A 7,594-nucleotide genomic window follows, 5' to 3' on the forward strand; every position below is an offset into this window, starting at 1 on the left:
ACAAGGCAAGAAGGCGCGCCTACCGCACTAGATGCGCTCTGTTGCCTTTTCGTCTCCTCGTGCGTCATATGGTCTCCCTCCAAAGCTTTCACATCTTATTTTGGTACAAAAAATCATCAAAAAGTTTCGTAGCGTTTGGACTCCGTTTGGTATGGTTTTCTTGAAAAGCCAAAAACACCAAAAACATGTTGAAAAAAACAACTAGCACTTGGCACTGGGTTAATAGGTTAGTTCCCAAAAGTGATATAAAATAACATATAAAGCATCCAAGATTGATAATATAATGGCATGTAAGAATCAAAGATTATAGATATGTTGGAGACATATCAACACGTATAATTTATCCTATTGGATAAAGTAGATGGGTAAGTCTTGTTTATAATGTTCCTAAGAAAGGAGATATAACCATTGTTTCTAATGATAAAAATGAACTTATCCCACAAATAATTGTAACCGGCTATAGGATGGTAATTGATTTCAGGAAATTAAACAAACCTATTAGAAAAGTTCATTACCCCTTGCCTTTTATTGATCAAATGTTAGAAAGATTATCTAAGCATACACACTTTTGTTTTCTTGATGGATATTATGGTTTCTCTCAAATACCTGTGTCAAAATAAGATCAATATAAAACTACTTTTACTTGCCCTTTTGGAACTTATGCTTATAGACGGATGCATTTTGGTTTATGTAATGCACCTGCTACCTTTGAAATATCTTTGATTTCTATATTTTATGATTTTTAAGAAAAGATTGTTGAGGTATTCATTGATGATTTTTCCATTTACGGGACTTCTTTTGAAGATTGCTTAAACAATCTTGATCTAGCTTTGTAGAGATGTGAAGAAACTAATCTTGCCTTGAATTGGGAGAAGTGCCACCTTATTATGAAAGAAGGTATAGTACTTGGGCATAAAATTCCCGGACGAGATATTGAGGTAGATAAATCTAAAGTTCATGCAATTTAGAAAAATGCCATGTCCTAAAGATGTTCAAGGTATAAGAATTTTTCTTGGTCATTTTGGTTTCTATAGAAGATTTCTCAAAGATTTCTAGGCCACTAACTAATCTTCTTTAAAAAGATGTTCCATTTGTTTTTTATGATGATTGTTTAGAAGCCTTCAAAATACTTAAGAAAGCTTTAATTCCAGCACCTATTCTGCAGCCACGTCATTGGAACTTACCATTTGAAATTGGGACAATTACATTTGAGCCCCTAGTTGTGTCACACCCGTTTGATTTGCCCCTAGATTCAAAAAAACCCCTCGTTTCTGTCCAAGCTCGTTTGCTCCACTTATACTTTTTCCCTTTGACCATTTGACTGGCACTTTGAAAGATTCATAATGAATCCATACTAACTAACAAAAATTCAAATAAGATATCAAAATGTTCGGAAAAACATCACCTACATGTGGATGTCATTTACATTCATGACAAACGTGGTGGAAAGTCCATATCTCAATTTGAGCTCATATGACGTCAACACGTATAGTAAAATCCATAAAAACTGAAGAAAAAAATCAAAACATTATGAAAATTTGTAGTGGCTAACATTGACAAATGTTTGGAGTGATTGCAAAGTTTCATAAGGGAATGAAATTTGTGGAATTCGTGGCGAAAAAACAAAATCAGCACTCAAAAATGCTTTTATTTTGGAGCATCATTTTGTTTTTTGCCACGACTTCCATGAATGTCATTCACACATGAAGCTTTGCAATTACTAAACACATTTTTCAATGTCTTCCACTGAAAAAATTCAGAATTTTTTGAATTTGTTTTCATTTTTTTTGGATTTTACTATTCTTGGTGACATCATATCAGAATCCTTCTACACTCAATTTTTTTGAATTACTACACGTATAGTAAAATCAGAATTTTTTGAATTTCTGAGACCCTTCTACACTCTAAATCTGAGTCCTGAGGTAATTACCTTTGCCATATATTGTCTTGTTTATAAGGACCTTTACCATTTAAAACTTGATATTCCTTGTCAACATCTCTGCACACTACCTTGCCTTTTTCGAAGCGACGACAACCAAAAGTTTCCACTAGAAAACCCAAAGTAGCCCCAATTAAGAAGTCAAAGAAGAAGAAGGGTCTAGTGGAACCGTCAGCTATGGGCGAGTCTGAAACCGTAAATGACCAATCTGAGGTAAAAAAAATTACTCTTTAAGTCGTCTTTCAATTAAACTTGCTGACACCTCTTTAATTTGCAGAGTGATAAAGAAGATAGCCAAAATGAGGGTGTTGAGCTCATTTCTATCTCCTCCGACTCAGAAATCTCATTTCCAGGGCCACGAAGGAGGGTTGTTAGGAAAGTACCTTTATCTCATCCAGAAGCTTGTTTGGATCCTGCTTTTCTTTTGAAGAAAACTCTATATACTCCAAGGCGCTAGACCCGAAGTGCTTCAGGTGAACTTGTGTCAGGTTTACCTGAGAAGTCGGTCGCTCGTAAGCAAAAAATGAGGTGCTTCACTTGTTGGGGAACGTCGCATGGGAAACAAAAAATTTCCTACGCGCACGAAGACCTATCATGGTGATGTCCATCTACGAGAGGGGATGAGTGATCTACGTACCCTTGTAGATCGTACAGCAGAAGCGTTAGTGAACGCGGTTGATGTAGTGGAACGTCCTCACGTCCCTCGATCTGCCCCGCGAACAATCCCGCGATCAGTCCCACGATCTAGTACCGAACGGACGGCACCTCCGCGTTCAGCACACGTACAGCTCGACGATGATCTCGGCCTTCTTGATCCAGCAAGAGAGACGGAGAGGTAGAAGAGTTCTCCGGCAGCGTGACGGTGCTCCGGAGGTTGGTGATGACCTTGTCTCAGCAGGGCTCCGCCCGAGCTCCGCAGAAACGCGGTCTAGAGGAAAAACCGTGGAGGTATGTGGTCGGGCTGCCGTGGAAAAGTCGTCTCAAATCAGCCCTAAAACCTCCGTATATATAGGTGGGAGGGAGGGGACCTTGCCTTGGGGCTCAAGGAGCCCCAAGGGGGTCGGCCGAGTCCAAGGGGGAAGGTCCCCCCCAAACCGAGTTGGACTTGGTTTGGAGGGTGGGAGTCCTTCCTTCCCTTCCCACCTCCTCTTTTTTTTTCTTTTCTCTTTGATTTTCTTTCCTAGGCGCATAGGGCCCTTTTGGGCTGTCCCACCAGCCCACTAAGGGCTGGTGTGCCACCCTCAAGGCCTATGGGCTTCGCCAGGGTGGGTTGCCCCCCCGGTGAACTCCCGGAACCCATTCGTCATTCCCGGTACATTCCCGGTAACTTCGAAAACCTTCCGGTAATCAAATGAGGTCATCCTATATATCAATCTTCGTTTCCGGACCATTCCGGAAACCCTCGCGACGTCCATGATCTCATCTGGGACTCCAAACAACATTCGGTAACCAACCATATAACTCAAATACGCATAAAACAACGTCTAACCTTAAGTGTGCAGACCCTGTGGGTTCGAGAACTATGTAGACATGACCCGAGAGACTCCTCGTCAATATCCAATAGCGGGACCTGGATGCCCATATTGGATCCTACATATTCTACGAAGATCTTATCGTTTGAACCTCAGTGCCAAGGATTCATATAATCCCGTATGTCATTCCCTTTGTCCTTCGGTATGTTACTTGCCCGAGATTCGATCGTCAGTATCCGCATACCTATTTCAATCTCGTTTACCGGCAAGTCTCTTTACTCGTTCCGTAATACAAGATCCTGCAACTTACACTAAGTAACATTGCTTGCAAGGCTTGTGTGTGATGTTGTATTACGGAGTGGGCCCCGAGATACCTCTCCGTCACACGGAGTGACAAATCCCAGTCTCGATCCATACTAACTCAACGAACACCTTAGTAGATACCTGTAGAGCATCTTTATAGTCACCCAGTTACGTTGCGACGTTTGATACACACAAAGCATTCCTCCGGTGTCCGTGAGTTATATGATCTCATGGTCATAGGAACAAATACTTGACACGCAGAAAACAGTAGCAACAAAATGACACGATCAACATGCTACGTCTATTAGTTTGGGTCTAGTCCATCACATGATTCTCCTAATGATGTGATCCCGTTAACAAGTGACAACACTTGCCTATGGCCAGGAAACCTTGACCATCTTTGATCAACGAGCTAGTCAACTAGAGGCTTACTAGGGACAGTGTTTTGTCTATGTATCCACACAAGTATTGTGTTTCCAATCAATACAATTATAGCATGGATAATAAACGATTATCATGAACTAAGAAATATAATAATAACTAATTTATTATTGCCTCTAGGGCATATTTCCAACATCACTATCCAACTCTTTCTTTCCCAAAAGTTGGCCTTATCCATCAACCTCCTAAATCTTCTGATTCAAATTATCAGGAGTCGCCACCTTCATCACGCGACTCAACTGCCTCGAAGCTGCCACCCCTCATTATCAATCCAGGGTAAATATTACTTTCTGCATCCACTATTTCTTTTCTATCTAAAGCCTTTGCATATGCCTTAATATATTGCCTTTATTTTACAAGACCCAAGCCAAGAAGAGGAAAATTGGCGGGTTATCTGCCACTCTTGGTGCACATGAATCGGAAAATCAGGAACTTGTGCCTCCTACTCAGGCTGAAACTTCTGTTACTCGTGTCGAGCCCCCTGAATCTCATGAAGACGCCCGTGATGAACCACCCTTTCATGATGAGCCGGCAAATGCTTGGAATGTGGTCATGAAGACAAGTCAAAAGGTCAATCCTAAACCGCCTAGCCCTCTGAAGACAACTGAAGATGCCACTTTTCCCGAAGAAGTTGTCACCAGGGCGAGTAATAAAACACCCGTCTTCACTTTGTTGGCCAAACATACTGCCAAGGATGAAGCATATGATTTTGACAAAGGGAAAACCAAACTCGAGATTCCCAACATTGAAAAACTTTCTTTTGAAGAGCTTCACTATGGTTATTTAAATTGCCTCTCCATAAGCCGGGACATGTAAACCAGCTTAGTTGGCATGATGAAGAAACGATATGAGGACTTCTCAATCTTATCTCGTATTCCATATCTCCTTATGCAGCCCCCAAGGGTCGGGCCATCTTCTTGAAGATGGATCCGGTCTTTAATTCAAGTTAGATTAGAAAAACAATGTGTATCCCGGAAAGACCGGGTTATTGTGGTAATAATGAACTGGCACTCTATGATGATGAACTGTAGAAATTCGATCAGTAGCCCACAAGGGTCGGGTCATATTTTTAAAGATTTGTCGGGTCTTCATATTAAATCGTAGAAATTTGGCCTGTAGCCCGCAAGTGCCGGGTCATCTTCTTGAAGATGAGTCGGGTCTTCATACTAATTCATAGAAATTCGACCAGTAGCCCCCAAGGGTCGGGTCATCTTTTTGAAGATGAGCTGGGTCTTCATATTAAATCATAGAAATTCGACCTGTAGCTACCAAGGTCCGGGTCATCTTTTTGAAGGTGAGTCGGGTCGTCATATTAAATCGTAGGACTTCGACCTGTAGCCCCCAAGGGCCGGGTCATCTTCTTGAAGATGAGTCGGGTCTTCGTGTATTGAAAAACTGATATGCATTAGCCCCCAAGTGTCAAGTATATTGCTTGCAATCTTCTTGAGACTTGTAACAATCATTTAGGCAACCCCCAAGCGTCATTGTGTATCTTGCTGGCGAATCAAACTTGACTAATATCATCTTGTCATTTTGTGGTGCAGGAAACTGCACACCTAGCCGATTCAGAGCTTGACAACATGAGGAAGATCCTCGGACAACAATAAGACGCCCGAGCTCAAACTGATGAGAAACTTCGGGTCACTTGTGAAGAAATGAATAAAGTCAAGGCTGACTTCAAGGCATATAAAAAATCTTCGGAGGCTAAGAAATACGCCTTGATCAAACATGCTGACGTCGCCAAAGGCTGATTAAAGCCGATCACTGAAGAACTATCTGGCCTGAAATGTCATATCCCACAGTTGACCACCCCTGTCTTTGGTGAGTATCATATGATGCACTTTGTCATAACCTTTGATAATTAAGTTTGTTGTACAAAAAGACCCATCAGGTGACTCATATGCTTGAAATCACTTGCAGGCCTCCAGACTCGTAGCCTTCAGGATGATAGCATATTGAAGCTAAAAGCCTTATACACTCTAACAGAGCAGCTGTATGATGGGAGCCTGCTTACAATCAAAGCTGTGATGGGCGAGAAGGACCTGACCAAGTTTATCCCTGATGTGCTGAGGCGGCTCTCAACAATCCCAAAACAGATTGAGCAAGTAAAGAAATCAGTTGTTCGTAAAGGTGACATAGCTGCTTTAAGCCAAGCCTTGGCATATGCACCTGAACTCAAGCCAGAGGAATTAACTGGAGTTTCCTTGAAATCAAGGCTGATGGGTCGACCTTTACTCAAGAAGATTATGCCAACTGTATGAAGGCATCTCGTGTGCCGACGAGTCATCTGGTGGCGGGTGTAGACCTGAAGACCTACTGATACGTCTCCAACGTATCCATAATTTTTGATTGTTCCATGCTATTATATTATATGTTTTGGATGTTTTATATGCATTTATATGTTGTTTTATATTATTTTTGGGACTAACCTATTAGTCTAGAGCCTAGTGTCACTTTACGTTTTTTTCACGTTTTTGAATATTGCACATAAGGAATATTAAATGTAGCCCAAATGGAATAAAATCTTCGGAAAGATTTTTCTTGGACCACAAGACACGAAACAGACTTGGAGAAGGGGGCAAGGCACTTGCCGGGAGGCCAAAAGCGTGCAGGGCGCGCCCTGGGAGGGTGGCCGCGCCCCTCGCTTGTGGGCCCCCTACAGGTCTCCTAGCCCTAATTCTTGGCCTATAAATTCCCAAATATACCCGTATCGCCAAAAAGAGCAACAAAAATACTTTTACGCCACCGGGAGCCTCTGTTCCCGAGAGATCCAATATGGGAGCTTTTTTTGGTAATCTATCAGAGAAGGAATTGATCATGGAGGGCATTTACATGAACTCCATTGCCCCTCCGATGATGTGTGAGTAGTTCACCATAGACCTGCGGGTCAATAGCTTGTAGCTAGATGGCTTCTTCTCTCTCTTTGATCTTCAATACCATGTTCTTCATTATCTTCATGGAGATCTATCCAATGTAATACTCTTTTGTGGTGTATTTGTCGAGATCCGATGAATTGTGAGTTTATGTTCAGATTATCTATGAATGTTATTTGAGTCTTTCATGAATTCTTATATGCATGATTTCATATCTTTGCAAGTCTCTTCGAATTATTTGTTTGGTTTGGCCAACTAGATTGGTAATTCTTGCAATGGGAGAAGTGCTTAGCTTTGGATTCAATCTTGCAGTGTCCTCACCCAGTGACAGTAGGGGTAGCGAGGCACGTATTGTATTGTTTCCATCGAGGATAAAAAGATGGGGTTTTCATCATATTGCTTGAGTTTGTCCCTTTACATCATGTCATCTTACTTAATGTGTTACTTTGTTCTTTATGAACTTAATACTCTAGATGCACGCATGAGTCGGTTGATGTGTGCAGTAATAGTAGTAGATGTAGAATCGTTTTGGTCTACTTGCTACGGACGTGATGCCTATATGCATA

The sequence above is a fragment of the Hordeum vulgare genome, chromosome 2H, assembly GCF_904849725.1.
Source record: "Hordeum vulgare subsp. vulgare chromosome 2H, MorexV3_pseudomolecules_assembly, whole genome shotgun sequence".
NCBI classification, from domain to species: domain Eukaryota; kingdom Viridiplantae; phylum Streptophyta; class Magnoliopsida; order Poales; family Poaceae; genus Hordeum; species Hordeum vulgare.